At 45.5% G+C, this 15703-nt stretch overlaps 2 long non-coding RNA genes and 1 other non-coding gene across 3 annotated transcripts; 2 read left to right on the forward strand and 1 right to left on the reverse strand.

The window, feature by feature from the left end:
* Positions 1-1424: 1424 nt before the first annotated feature.
* Positions 1425-7009, reverse strand: LOC120248833. Its single transcript, XR_005532692.1, has 3 exons — positions 6887-7009; positions 2825-3014; positions 1425-1616 (listed from the first exon to the last, which is right to left on the reverse strand). It is a non-coding gene; the product is annotated as an uncharacterized LOC120248833 (long non-coding RNA).
* LOC120248834 lies at positions 2914-7763 on the forward strand. The gene is made up of 3 exons (XR_005532693.1): positions 2914-2977; positions 7349-7431; positions 7657-7763. It is a non-coding gene; the product is annotated as an uncharacterized LOC120248834 (long non-coding RNA).
* Positions 6801-6894, forward strand: TRNAI-UAU. The gene is made up of 2 exons: positions 6801-6838; positions 6859-6894. It is a non-coding gene; the product is annotated as a tRNA-Ile (tRNA).
* Positions 7764-15703: the final 7940 nt, after the last annotated feature.

Genomic DNA, 15703 nt, shown 5'->3' on the forward strand with positions numbered 1-15703 from the left:
AATCTAAACTCCTCTGAACTCCTAATTACAGAAGCGTCATCCCACAAGCAAGGAAGGAAACGTGTTGTTATGAGCGTGGAAAAGACGCAGGAGCCCCGGAGGCAAGTGCCCCGAGCTCTACCTGACAGGTCACCGCGGGTGACTCACCTGGATCAACTCACGCTCTGCCTCTCAAAAATAAACATTAAGAAAAGAAAACATTTTGAAAGATAGCTTCGTGCCAACTTGTAAATAACTTTATTTGTCACGATAAGGGGCTTATCCTGAAGGCAAGAAGAAGGCACAACAGGCTTTGGGGAGAACATTCTCTGGGTCTTAGGAGGGTTGAGTCGGTCAGCGGCCGCAGAGGCAGAGCGCAGCCGGGGAGCAGCCACACAGTGAGACCCTGTGGCCTGGGCGGGGGTGGCCGTCACTGCCGTGGCACTGAGTGTGAGGAGGGCTCAGGGAAGGGGACAGAGACCTGGCTGAGGCGGAAAGCATAGGTCTTGGTGACTCATTGAAAGTGATAAGCAAGGAGAATTTAGGATAATGCTTATGTTTATGGGTCAGGAAATTCCATTAACCATCACTGAATACTAAAAACAAACTAACTAAAGAATCCTGAAGGAAATAAGCTCCAGATTCTAGTTAACCCCTCCTCCCCCCCAGCCAAATCTCTTGTGTAGCCTGGATTCTACCCAAGCTTTCTTTGAGTCTTGGAACTACTCATGCATGTTTCCAGTATATTCCCTGTTTAAGGCAGTTTGGATACGGTTTTGTTCCCTGCACCAGAAAGAGTCCTGAATAATACAACAGTGAACAGATTCGACCCCTGACATTTGCAGAGGGCAGAGAAAAAAAAAAAAATTTAAATCACTATTCAGGCCTCACAGATGGAGAAAGAGCTTCATTACTTTTAGGAAACTGTTTCCGTGAGACTGGGTATGTCAGCGCGCAGGTGGGTGGGCCTCGCGTATCTTCAAGGTGAGGAGAAGGTTTTCATTTCAAATCCCCAAGAGCCAAAGCACACACCTCCCTCCCCACACCCCAACTGGGTCTTCTCTTTCGTGAAAACCTAACGTCCTGGAATCCTGGCCCATATCTGCACAGGGTTAGTCATGGGCTACCTCTTTCTAGTCTCACACAGTAATTAAACACAAGTGTGTATAGTCCGGAGTCTTGAGTTACAGGTTGGATTGGACACGACATTTCTTTTTTTTTTTTTTAATGTTTTATTTATTTCTAGGAGAGAGAGAGAGAGACAGCGTGAGCAGGGGAGGGTCAGAGAGAGAGGGAGTCACAGACTGAAACAGGCTCCAGGCTCTGAGCTGACAGTCAGCACAGAGCCCGACGTGGGGCTCGAACCCACGAACCGCGAGTACATGACCTAAGCGAAAGTCGGACGCTCAACCGACTAAGCCACCCAGGCGCCCCATGGACACGACATTTCTATTAAAGTTAGCCTTCTCACCACCACTGAGATCAGGCTAGCCATCTTTACCCAGTTTCCCCAGTTTCCTCTACGACTGTTACTGGGCTCTCACTGGCCACTGGTATTTGCTTGGGTTCCACTTGGATTGGTTTCTGTAAAACACACTGCAGCCAACAGTGGTGGGAGCTGCAGAAACAGAGAATTCCTGAGGAAAGAATGATGGTTTGAAGGTGAAACACTACAGTAGTTGATACACGTTAAGAAACTTAACAATTTAAAACAGTTAGAGCAGGTGTGACCCATGGGAGTGTGATGCAGGAAGGAGAAGGACAGAAGAAGGGCGATGATCACAAAAATTTGACCAAATGTGAAGTAGTCTGAAATAGGAAAGGAGAGGAGAGAGGCCAGCAGCGCCCTCTAGGGTCCCCTTCCTTCCTGGGTCTGAGTCCCTAGAATACTAAACAAGCAGGGCACAGACTTTAAGGTGAGACCAAAGGCAACTGGTGGGAAGCAGAGGGATGGAGGCAGAGGGAGCCGCAGAAAGATCTAGAATAGCGATTCTAGATTCTAGAATCATGGTTCTAGCAAGGCTGGTGTCCCCAGAGGCCTGACGCCTCATGGGGTCCACATGGGGGCCAACAATTCCTGGGAGGGACAGGATTCGTGTGGGGCCTTCCCTTTCAAGGGCAGAACCTACTCGATTTTGATGGAGGAATCCAGCACGTGATGTCACCACTGCAGATGGCAAAGAGGGCGCTGAATAGGACCTGGGAGCCACCTAGGATCTCTATCCTCACCCAGGTGGAGAGGCTGAAGGCCCACCACAGCAGGGCCGAGCCCGTGAAGGTGCCCACCAGGATGGGGCCGCGGTACAGCCTGACTATCCCACACTTCACACAGAAGGGCGCTGACTGGAAGAACGTGAGCGGAAGGCACATGGGTTACAGCTTCTCACTTCCCTTGGGGTTTCTTCCCATTCTCACATGGCCATGCAAGTCCGACCTCCGCTCGGTCTGCAGGCTTCTCCTGCCTCTCCCCTTGACCTGATCGTCTCCTGTCTCTGTGCCCTGGCCCGCAGGCCAAGAGCCTTCCCTTGGGTGGACCCCTGCACGGCCCCTCACAGCCTTGATTTGTTACTATGCTTTTTCTGGGTGTCCTGTGTCACCACCTGGGCTGCGGTTCCCTGGAGGACAAGAGCCCTGACTTAGCCCCCTATCACACTTGGCCCAGGGCTGTACACGCAGGGGGAGCTTGGCCAATACCTGAAGACAGAAAGGAAAAAGCAAAACCTAGCATATGCCAATTCCATTCCTCGGTGATGTCAAGAGAAGTTGGGTTTTTCTGATGCTCAGCTCTCGCTGGCGTGGTCATCGCCTCTTGTCCCCTTGTCTTCCTGCTTGGAGTCCCGCTTACCTTTTCTCTTACTTCTTTGAATCTTTCTGTTACAGCTTTCATCCTTCGATTACACTCTGTTTTCTACTGCAGCTCATCCCAACCTCTTCAAGAGCAGAAGCTTGCAGAGCTCTCCTGTGTTCCCATTGGTAGGGACGCTCAGTGACATCACAAGTAGGTGAACTCTACCTTCCTCCTTGCTGCCTCTCTTCTGTTTTAAAAAAACATAGTGGTGGCACCTGGGTGGCTCAGTCGGTTGAGCATCTGACTTTGACTCAGGTCATGATCTCACAGTTTGTGGATTCAAACGCCACGTCCACAGAACCTGCTTCAGCTCCTCTGTCCTCTACTCTCTCTGCCCCTTCCCGGCTCATGCTTTCTTTCCTCCAAATCAATAAAACATTACCAAAAAACAAAACAAAACAAAACCCATACCATTTCCCAGGGGTGCCTGGTTGGCTCAGTTGGTGGAGCATGTGACTCTTGATCTTGGGGTTGTGAGTTCAAGCCCCAAGTTGAGTATAGAGATTAATTAAAAAAACCCACTTCCCATACCTCTCCACCCAGCCATGTCTTTGCTTTCCTCGGCACACGTGTACCTCAAAAGTTATGGCTTATGCTCTTAGATCTAACTTCTAATATTGCCTAGGCAGGATTATTGCATTCCTGTACGAGACTGAAGGGCACATGAGAGAGATTACGGGATAATCAAGGAAATACCTGGGTAGATATAATTGGAAAACAATTTTGTGCCAAAGGGGCACTGTGTCATACTACGCTCTTCACATCCTTCATAGGAATAATGTTAACCCATGTGATACCTTTGACCCCGCCCCTACTGTCTAGCACACCGCTTGGCCAATGGTGGACACTCTGCAAGTCTGTTGATTAAGGAATTAATGAATAAGTAAATATAAATAATGAGAGGACAATGCAGAGGGTTGTTAAGGACCTCTCTAGAAGTTTTTAAAATGTAAATTCATGGACGGCTACGACTATCTTTGTCCATTCTATTCATTTAAGTGTTCTGCGACCCTAACTTATTGTCTGTCACCAGGCAGGCGCTATGTAAATATTTCTGGAATGAATGAATGACCTAGGAACAAAAGGCTTATCCTCAGCGTGGAGGGATGAAGCATTGGTCATGTTTACTCAGTTGACCTTTCCTGTTAGGTATATACTTTACCAAAATATTTAAACATTAAGCAGGATGCTTGAGTGTGCGACAGTAATATATTTCTAGCTGAAACTATAGGTCTTTGTATCTATCTGTTGTACAATTAAAAGAAGATAGTCTGATAATGCCATTGGCTGGGGAAAGAAAGGATATTTGTGGCAGGAAATCAGATGTAATTCAACAAGGTAAAGATTGCTTTTGACGACCATGTGCACTTGGAGCTCCAACCCTGAGACTTAGGGAGAGTAGATATTGCAAGGGAATATCTTTAAGTTTCAAGGTTGGCGGGAGCTCCATTGAGAAGAGCTGTTGAAGTCCGGCTCCGGCAGGTCCAGGGGTCCCTAAAGGATGGACGGTGTCGGCGAGAGAGAGAGTGAGAGAGCCCCGGAGATTCTTTCTGATCACCAGGCAGGCGTCTCCGTCCTGTCGGTTTTGGTGTCTTTATTTAAAGGTTCAAAAACAATATGAGGTCAGAGAAAGAAGTTCTTTTACAATGGAAGGTCTTTTGCGATGACAATTGCAGAATTATCCCAATCATAGTGAATTTACGACCAAGGAAATAACAGGATGCTCTTATTAAAAAACAGTATAACATATAGGTTCAGTTGTATATAGATAAGCTAGGAATCACTGTGTCTGGCTCTCAAGAGGATGAATATCCTGGTCATAGTGAATTTATGACCAAGGAAATAACAGGATGCTCTTAGTGGAAAACAGGATAACATATAGGTTAAGTTGTATATAGATAAGCTAGGAGTCATTCTGTCTGGCTCTCAAGAGGATGAATGTGTCTGAATTGGTTTGTGTGTGGAAACTATCATGGGGGCCCTAAATGTGTCCGTCTTTGCACCTGGGTTTATGTTTTAATTACTCTTATCTGTCCTCATCCCAGCTGCCAGTGTAAGGGAGGGTGTTTGTGGAATGTAGGCCTTGAGGAAGGGACTGCCATACATCACCAGTTAGTAAGTTATGTTCTGCCCTTATTTGTACCTTAACTGTAAATTAGGTTCTTCTGATATGAGACCAGACTCAATTGCAACTCTTGTTTTCTTAGCCCCCTTTATTATCTAAGTCTTGGATCTGCAAGGCCCATAGAAAGAGCCTTTTGACAATGATCCACAGAGCTTTTATCTAAAATCTCTTTTGTAAAGGCAGGAATATGCTTTTCCTTATGCGGTATCTGTGTTCAGAATATTGGTCTGATCTGCAATATTGTGAGGCCTGGGCAATACCAGCAGCCTCATTTCCAACATGAGCCAGTAGTAACAGAAGGAGATAACAGTTTTCATTTCTCATGGCAGGAGCTGTGCAAACACTGCCATTTCCTTGCTGTGACTGTCATCCAGAGAGGCCGGTGCGGCTCCCGGCAAAGAGCAACATATTTTCTTAGCTCAGTGGCCCCAGAGAGTGTGATTCTTGAGTGCAGTTTGGTACTGTGGGGTGGGGTCCACAGACAGATTCCAAACCCTTCTCAACCAGAGATCTATAGCTGAGCTGATCTTACAGCAAACTGATTATCACGAGCCACTATTTTCTCAAAGGGTGGTACACAGCTAGTTCCATTCTAGATGCCTTAGGAGAGGTTAATTCATTACCTCCAGTGGGCACCTAAGTCCACTAGGCTGACTTAGGTTAGTCTGAGAAAAGATGGACCACGGCTGAGTCCCCTATGCATTTTCCACTTAAGAAAAGCTTAGGATTTTCTCAGGGTCTATGTATCTATAAAAAATAATTCTTTGAGTTAGTAGCTTCAGTACACTAGACTTTTCCTCGGGTGTCCCAAACCCCTTTATCCGTCTGGTTGAAGACAGTGGGACATTACTTAGTGCTCTTAAGTTCAGTGGTAACCTTTTATCTGAGTTGGAAGACAGTCTACTTTTAGGGGCAAATACTATTTATAAACTTCAAGAAGACTTCAGGGGCTCTTTTTCCTCCTTTGAACTTGAGACACATAGTACCTTTCACATATGGCTCACCATTTTTCTATCTTACACTACAGTTTTTGTTTTGACATATATCGCATACACATGACAAATGGTAATTCAAAACAAAAGAAGAAGAAAGAAGAAAGTGTTGGGGATAGAAATGCCAGCTAACTCTACATAATCTCTCTCCCACATCACCCACCCCCCAGAAAGACCTCACACTCCGGGTGCACACGCACACACGCACACGCACCCCTAGAGCCAGCCCCTCCTGCCAACTTCTCATCTCACAAGTCTAGCTCTGAGCTCTTTAATCTAGTTAGGTATTTTGAAAAGCTAGTTGAACTTGGCATTGGGAGACCCAGAACTTCGGAGGGCCAGCTCCGGCCTGTTCCGTAGTTTGCCCCAGGCAGCTCCCATCTCACGTGCCAGGGAGGGACGCCCGCGAGCCGCAGCCACGGCAGCCCGACGCCCCGCACGCGCCCTCTCGCGGCCGCCAGCCTCCTTGGGGGTCCACCCGCACGCGTGCTGGGGGACAGGGGGACGCAGGGATCTGCCTCCGTGCGCGCCCCCCCCCCGGCCAGGCCCCCCCACCCCCCCGCGCGGAGCGCGGTCCTGGGGACACCGGGCGTGTGCACCTGTCCGTCCCGGGCCCCCTGGAAGTGGCCGCTGCCGTTTCGCGAGCGGAGCGCCCTCCGCGCCTTCGGGCTCCGGGCGGGGTCGCAGCGGGACCCGCTCTGCCTGGGCGCCCGGGGAGAGCGGGGGGTGGGGGGACGACGCCCGGGGGCGCGCCCGGAGAGCGCGGGCCGGGGGGGGGGCGCGCCCGGGCCCGCTCCCCAGCGGCCGACGCCCCTGCGTAGGCCGTGTAGCAAGCGACCGGAAGCCGCGAGCAGGCGCTCCAGTGGCGCAATCGGTTAGCGCGCGGTACTTATACAGCAGTATGTGTGCGGGTGATGCCGAGGTTGTGAGTTCGAGCCTCACCTGGAGCATCGTTTTCCGCCCGGAGGCCGCGTCGCTCCCGAGAGACCCTTCGCTGCTTCCCGGTGCCCTTTGGGAACATATCCCTCCGTCTTTGATGTGTTTGACTTCGTTCGGTAGCCAGTATCCTCGCCGTTCTCCCTCGCGCTTTTGAGACAGAACAAAGTCAAGGAGCATTTACAGACTGGCTGTGCGGTGTGTTGAGTGCGTTAGCTTCTCTCTTTATCCCCACCCGAGGACCATCTCCTGACACCCCTTTCCTACTTTGCTCTAAAGATGGTAGTTCCTCGGGGAGCCCCCGGCACCCGAGCAGCCTGCCTGCCGCGATGAGCCCTGAACTCCATTAGAGAGAACTCAGAAGAGAGAAATGTCCTGCCTGATGAAAGTTCCAGATTGGGGGGGGGGGGGAGTGAGATACTGATTTCTGAATCTGCCCCCCCCCCCCCGACCCTGATGAACCAACAGCCATGGAAGACAGAGCAGCTTTGGTCAACTGAGAAGCAGAACCGGCATCCTCAGAGTCTCCAGCCGTCTGCGCCTGGAACAGGGTGAGCAGGGACGGCATAGAACTAGACGTGTGCAGAACATTCTGGGAAAAGCATATGGCGGTGCATGAGGTGGGTGGGAAGTAGCTAGTGATTCTAACTTAGAAATATGCTGACCCCCCCAACCCCCCATGAAACAAGAAGTCCACCTGGTCACGGATCTCATCACACCTACTCACTCTGCCCGGAAGGGTAGATTGACCTGGTAATTTGGATTACTTTTCCTAGGTGTAAAGATTGCCGCAAACCGTGACAGCATGTATGTCCCATCCACAACAGGATACGCAAAGTAGTACATGGAACGAAACTGAGCCCGGAGACCTCGGTCTTGAAATCTGGACTCCTAAATGTGTCCTGCATCTGGACATTGTATAGTCACAGAGTGGTCTTCCTGGGGAAGGGGAAGGAAGTCTCATCCAGGAAAGCACCAGATAATAATAAAAGTGGACACTTTGACACTTCGTAGCTTTTGCTAGGCCACCACAGTATCTTAGAGACTGTCAAAGTCTAATCTTCAAATATCTACGGAGATTAAATGTCAAAGATTTATTTAAGTCGTTAATGAGGAAATGGACAGTATGGTAAAGTAGTTCAAGTAACAACATCAGGGACTGGTAAATGCATTATCAGTGGAAAAAAAGAAGGCTCAGATAATACTGCAAACTTGAGTGAAAAGCTAGCTAATGTCCCACAGAACAGCGAAATATAATTTTTGAGTTATTTTTCTAAAAGACAGAAACTAGTTGCATTTCTACTGGGTAAAAATCAGTTGAGATTTATCAGTCTTCTGCAGGATAGCATTTAACTTTACAGAGTCTAAGCCTTAGAGTAGCAATAACCGAGGAAAAGCAGGTGCCTCTTAGGCGGGCTTGTTGAACATGCTCTAATATAATTTTGAAAAGATATTCTGTAATCTTTTTGCCATATTTTCAAGATTTGGCTAATTTTTCTTAACAGATCCAGCATCTTAATTCAGTTCTTCTTTTTTTTAAATGTTCTCTTTATTTCTGAGAGACAGCGTGAGCAGGAGAGAGTCAGAGAGAGGGAGACACAGAATCTGAAACAGGCTCCAGGCCCTGAGATGTCAGCACAGAGCCCGATGCAGGGCTCAAACCCACGAACCGTGAGATCATGACCTGAGCTGAAGTAGGACGCTTAACCGACTGAGCCACCCAGGTACCCCTTAATTCAGTTCTTTTGTCTCTACCTCCATTCAGTTGACCGCATGATGGTCAAGACGTTTCATGGTGCAAAAAGTTGCTTTTTATTAAAGCACATGAACAGGACCCTGTGGGCAGAAAGAGCTGCACAGGGGTTGTGAGGAGTGACTGCTTATACACTTTTTAGTTAGTGGGGGTGAGGGATAAGTAAGTCTCCAAAGAATTGTGTGTGTCAAAAGTGAGATTTACAGGGTCTTGGAGGACTGTCAGTTGTCAAGATAAGGTTTACACTTCCTTTCACTCAAGAAAACCAATGTCTAATATTTCCTTATGTTAGTCAGCAGAGCCGCTGGTGTTCATCCAAGATAAAGAGAACAGCAGTATTTGTAGTGGCCGCTTCTGGATCGTAGGTTTCTGTTTATGATGCCAGCTTACCATCCGCCAGAGTGGCAGGGGCCTGACCCACTTAAAATCATTAAAATCATTGTTTTCATTCTTTATTTTGAGAGAGAGAGCAGGAGCAGGGTTGGGGGAGGGGCAGTGAGAGAGAGGGGAAGAGGGAATCCCAAGCAGGCTTTGTGCTGTCCGTGCAGAGCCCATGAGGGATCCATCCGATGAACCACGAGATCATGACCTGAGCTGAGGTCAAGGGTTGGAATATCAAAACTCTGGAAATAATCCCAGAGTTTCTTCCAGGTCAAAAGATTCATTTAGAATTTGATTTAGGAAAACTTGAGATAAATATCAAAAACGATTTCAAAGCACTGGATCAAATAGGATCATAGGTCACTGTGAAGCAATACTTTGTTATCTGTTTAATCACAGTGTCAGTAAAAGATTTTAAAGGGAAATATAGTTTACACAATTGTTAGCAAAAATTAGCTTTTTTAATATTGAGAAGGTTCTATTTTCCTAAGTGATCAAAGACCTGATAAACACAGGAAAATATTTTGGCAAAACATAGAATCTTTATTTTATAGGCAAATAGCTTTAAAAGATTAAAAAAAAACTTTTATGATCTCTTACCAGGAGGAGACCAATAGTTCAATAAATTTTGTCTTTTTAACAGATGAAAGAAAATTAAGTTCTGGTTTTATGTAAGTGCCCTGTTACTATGAAAGCTTAAAATAAAAACCCATTATAACAAATTCATTAAATCTTATCTAGCTTGGGGGCGCCTGGGTGGCTCAGTCGGTTAAGCGTCCGACTTCGGCTCAGGTCATGATCTCACAGTTTGTGGGTTCGAGCCCCACGTCAGGCTCTGTGCTGACAGCTCAGAGCCTGGAGCCTGTTTCAGATTCTGTGTCTCCCTCTCTCTCTGACCCTCTCCTGCTCACGCTGCCTCTCTCTCAGAAATTTAAAAAAAAAAAAAAACATTAAAAAAAAATCTTATCTAGCTTGACCACATGGAAAATTCCTTTCCCAAGATTCCTTTTTCATAAACCTTCTACAACATTCTATGTCCATTTTAGTTCATCTCTTGAGTTCTTTTTCCCATTCATAAATAACCAGCTTTACTTTATTTTTTAAAAATTTTTATTTATTTTTGAGAGACAGTGACAGCATGAGCAGGGGAGGGTCAGAGAGAGAGGGAGATACAGAATTCGAAAACAGGCTCCAGGCTCTGAGCTAGCTGTCAGCATGACCTGAGCCGAAGTCACACACTTAACCAGCTGAGCCATCCAGGCGCCCCTAACCAGCTTTACTTTAGAACAAAATTACATTCATTTCCCTCAACAAAAATGTACCTTCATTCCTGCTTCCTGTTCTTACCAAAAAACAAAACAAAACCCCAAAACCCCACAAAAACAAAAAACAAAAACCCCAAAACAAAAACAAAACAGGAAAACAAAAAGCCCCACAAAAAACCCAAAAACCCACATCATACCTTCCTTGCATGTGAGTGAACTTTGTCTAGTAGCTTTAATTACATATATTGTTAGAATTCTTAACTTTTAGGAATCTTAATTTCTAGGGAATAGGAAACAATAAGCACCTGTGAACTGTCTGTCACACAAGCATTCTTTAGATTAGGAAATTTATGAATACATTTCATAATTTCTAGAAGCATATGCCTTTAAATTTTTTCCAAGGTAGCACCAACATATCCAAATATCTTTTAGTTTCTCTGTAATAAGAAGCCATAGGTAGATAAACCTATGTTCAATAAGTAATGCTTCAGTATTTTATCTTATTTGGAAATGATCTAGATGTTTAATGCCGATCATCTAATTTAACTTAGCAAAATGTAAGGTTTTAAGTTAACAAAAAGATTTGGGGAAACTATTTTAGTAGACATAAATATTGCTGAGAACTTATTTATGTTTTCATAAATCATAAATTTACCTTACATCTACTTAATTCACTTGCTCTTAATTATATTTAGGTTAGTTATGAACATTTCACAAGACATTAAACAGTTAACCATCATTTTAAAGTTATTTCTCTTGCTCACAAATTCTGTAATGGAGATAACATGAGCTTATTTGATTTTTAGTAAACCTAGATAGAATAAAAGTATGATATATACTGCTGACAACTCTAAAAATGTGTCTCTAACTTTTTTTAAATGTTTACTTATTTTTGAGAGAGAGAGAGAGAGAGACAGAGTATGAGCGGGGGACAGGCAGAGAGAGAGAGGGAGACACAGAATCTGAAGCAGCTCCAGGCTCTGAGCTGTCAGCACAGAGCCCAACACAGGCCTGAACTCACGAACAATGAGATCATGATGTGAGCCGAAGTCAGGTGTTCAACTGACTGAGACACCCAGGCGCCCCATAATGTGTCCTTTTAATTAAATCAACACACTTCAGATAGCTTTTATTTATAAAAGATTAATCCTAGATCATGTGAACTTAAAAAACATCTGGGTTAAGTTTCCATTCTATTTCTGATCATTTAGGTAAGTGCTTAATTTTCCTTAATCATCTTTTACAAATTAATTTTGGCAGTGCCATCTGGAGGTAGGAAATACCACATATCTACAACACGTAATATGAAGAATGTACAGATAGATGCAAACAGAGACCTTGTTGTTTTAAAGTTTTAAGCCACAAGGTGTGTACAATGATGCGAAACTCACTAGGTCATAAGAGAACAGTTGGATCCAAACTTTCTTGGCAGATGGAATAAATTGAGGTTAGCCTCTCAGATGGCAGTTACACGTTTTCCACTAATAGTCGTGGAGGGGACACCAAAGATTTGTATTTGTCCTTGTCAAGTGACCTTATGGCAGCTGTGGGTAGATTTTTCGCAAATGGCCTTCTACAGCCATTTGTATTTTTAAAAAATATATATCATTTATTGTCAAATTGGAACAGCCCTTTGTATTTTTAAAAGACCTATATCCCCATCCACTCCTCATCTGCTCCCCCTCACAACCCTTCTTTCCTTCAATGTTAGGAATTGAGGATGGTGTAGATAAGATTTCTTGAAGAGGTTACAAGCCTTTTAGATAAGTAAGGGAGGTTTTGGGATGGGTAGACAAGGATGGGTAGAATTTGAACTGCCTCTAGGACTGTTTGCATTTTATAAGAGTCGTAAGATAAAGGCAATTGCTCTCAATTTCTCAGAGAATTGGGTTGTAACTTAAATGACATCACAGATCCATCTCTCCAGCTTCATTATCTGCCATTTGCTTCTTTCTGGGTTCTAATTTTAGTGTGCGAGGGCAGGTGGGGGGCAAGACTTTAAAGAATTCCTATCAGGCTCTGAATATCAGCTTCCAATCTGGCCAATTTTTTGACTACAGATCTACTTAAAACAAAATTCTTTTAAATAGCCTATCAGTCTTCAGCTTGAACATATAGTAAATATTTCTGGCAGTATTGAGCAACCCCCTTTGGGTGTAGGTGGGGGCCCTGAAGAGGGTGCACAGGATACCCCCAAAGATGGCCAAAGAAAGAGCCAACAACCTGCATGTCTTGAGCAGAGAGGCAAGAAGCCAAGCCAGCTTCTTAGGACATAAAAAAAGAACCAGGAAGCAACAGGTGTCTCTCGGGGAGAAAGAATCAGTAAGCAATGGGTTTGGACATGGAGACGAGGGACAGTGTGACATTTTATTTTCCTCTCTCAACTGGACACTACAGACAGAGATTCAGAAAAGCTGTTGCTGGTAAGAATTTTTTTTTTTTTTTACCATTTTACCATTTTTACCATTTACCAACCAAAAGCTGGCTTCCAGAATCCCCTCTGCTGACCCTGATATCTATCCGAGATTCAACTTGTTTTTTTAAGGGAATAGTGTATTTACCAGAAAATCCCTCAGTTTTGTCACTTCTGGGTGGGGCCCAAGTTGGGACCGTGGGACGTAGACATGGGGGTGTCTATAAGGTGATTAATTCAGCAGACTTTGGTTCATGGTCCTGTCAATGCAATTCAGACAGCAGACTTGTAGAGTGAGAACTCAGGGACATTGGGAGAAGATGTAATACTGACTGTCATTTCAGATGCCTCCTCCTTCACCACTCCTTCCCAATAAATGACCTCACTGGGGAGGACTGTGCCAGTGCTCCCCCCGTGCCCCCCCCCCCCCCAACTGGTGCTGTTTCCGGCCTGTGCACTCCTATCCCTCAGACACTGTGGATACTGGGCTGATAGCTGTAGTGTCCCCAAAGAGTTGTACTTGGCTAAATGAATGGCTTCACAGGGGAGGCTAGTGGCTTGTGTGCTCCCTCCAAGAGCAGTAGGAAAGTCCAGTCTCTTTTCCCCGAGGGGGGCTAACTCTGTGACCTTTGTGTGCCTGATTTTCTCTTCCTGTGTTGTCCCACTCCCCTCCTCTCCTGAGGGCGCCCCCCCAAATCACCAGAGGAAGAGCTTTGGCTCTCACATCGTGCTGACTCCGCCTCTTCCCCTCTGTCAAACTAGCGATTCTCTCAGAAATGCCCCACCTGAGGGTCAAGATTCCTTGCTCTCTCACCTTGTGACTTATATAAGCACGTATCACTCTTTCTTTTATTCTCGTTCTACGTCATAGTCGAAATGAGCTTTTGAAACATAAACCTTACTTTGCCTTCACTTCTTACAAACCATACACGACTTCACCTGCCAACCTTATGTCTAAACATGTTTGTCTTCCACAGTTTGGCCTCTTCTCCTTCTTACCAAATTCACCTCTGAATTACCTTCACCTGCCTCCCCCACAAATGTGCGTAGACTTCTGATGCCGAGGTGCTCCTGCCCTCAGCCACCCCCTCTACACAGCCTTCTGCTGCCCGTCTGTCCCACACCAGCTTGGAATTTTACCGTCCAGTGCCTTTGCCAGAATTCTCTGGGTCTGTTGCTATGGCCTGTTCACCTGTTTCCTCCCTTCACTCAGTAGTGGAGCACTTGAGAGGTGCTCCCTGTCCACTGAGTATCTACGTGACCCAGCACGGTTAATAACCCGTCTGCTATTAACTGCTCAAAAAGTCATTTATGAAGATGTTATGAAATGAGGCATATGGTTATGGTTGTAAAACTGTTTGGTAGTCACACAGATGGGCGTGTGAGCCACTGTGGAGAGGTATTTGAGGTGGAGTCAATCCACACTGGATAACACGTTCAGAAGGGACGTTGGTGTGTCCTCACATGGGTGAGTGAGTTGAACTTCAGAGCCTCCACTGATTCAGGGAATGATATCGATCATCCTTTGAGAGACCTGTACATTATGATAAATTTATACTCCCCACATCTCTGCATCTACCGACTTCTGCCTGGATTATTCCCCCCCCACCCCATACACCTCTCTCTTCTCTGAAACACCGATAACAGATTTTGAAATAAGGAATTTGACTTTGCTTTCCTGAAGAGTGTTCCATGTAGACTGAAAAACTACACTTATATATGATCTGGAGAATATCAGAAAGAAAGGTTATATATATTTTCAAATAAGCTTTCACAAGCTTTTTTTTTTAAAAGAAGGATTAATTTATCTGTTCCCGCTCCTGCAGTTAGTCAACACAGCTTGCAGCTTAATAAATGGAAGGCACAGGTACATAGTAGAGCTTTAAATAAAAACATTTCTTTACTAATTCAAAATCACATTGTTGATGAATAGAATGAATGTCTTAGGGGCGCCTGGGGGGCTCGCTCGGTTAAGTGTCTGACTTTGGCTCAGGTCATGATCTCACAGTTTGTGGGTTCAAGCCCCATGTCGGGCTCTGTGCTAACAGCTCAGAGCCTGGAGTCTGCTTTGGATTCTGTGTGTGTGTGTCTCTCTCTCTGCCCCTCCCCTGCTCACAGTCTGTCTCTCAAAAATAAATAAATGTTAAAAAAAAATGAATGAATGTCTTAAGATTTTTCGCCCCCCCCCCCCCCGTAGATCGGCTTTAACTTTCTACAGGAGACTCAGATTTCTAATTTTTCCAAGTTCATTACTTCAGTGGTCCCTCGTCACTGTCAGCATTGTCACGGAGTGGACAAAAGTCCAGCCCCGCCACACACTAATTAGGCAAACCTATGAATGTCCTCCTCACGGCTTCTGCACGGACAGCTGGGAATAAACTTTCACAGCTTCTTACCTCTATCATTTATGAATGGACGAAATCCAGTCTGTGTGGATTTAGTTAAGGTTGGTTTGGGTTGCTTGTCTGTGTTAGTGTGCCTGTGTTCTGTAGAAAATGGCAGGGACACTTACACATCTTCTAGATGCCGGAGAAGTACCGTTAAATCCGAGAAGGAGGGCAGTGAACCGGGCCCAAGGACAAGCTTTGCATCAGAGTTTAAGTACTGCCTTCCCAGTTCCTGTCTGGGTGACGTGGAGCATGTAATTTGGCCTCTCCGAGGCCGAGTACTCTCACCTATAAAAACTAGGAATGATCCTTTGTACTCTGTAGTTCAGGATTAAACGAGCTGAAGGATTTAGTGCTATGTCAGTGCCTGGAAAGTATTAAGGAATCAGTTTCTAAAAACAACTATCAGTATTACTATATGTCCCCACACTTTAAAAAAATCTCTGTAATAATGTACGGTATCATTTTGGAGGGGGGGACTGGAAAAGGAAAACATTAGAATAAATAAAATATTAATGAAGCAGGCAAGCGTGCCCAGTGCCGAAAAGACAGAAGGACACCAGAAGTAACGTGCACAGACCCCCTGCCGGTGGTGGAAACACCCACGCGCGGAGAGAAGACTCC

The sequence above is a fragment of the Hyaena hyaena genome, unplaced genomic scaffold (genome assembly GCF_003009895.1).
Source record: "Hyaena hyaena isolate Hyena2069 unplaced genomic scaffold, ASM300989v1 scaffold_614, whole genome shotgun sequence".
In the NCBI taxonomy this organism is placed as follows: domain Eukaryota; kingdom Metazoa; phylum Chordata; class Mammalia; order Carnivora; family Hyaenidae; genus Hyaena; species Hyaena hyaena.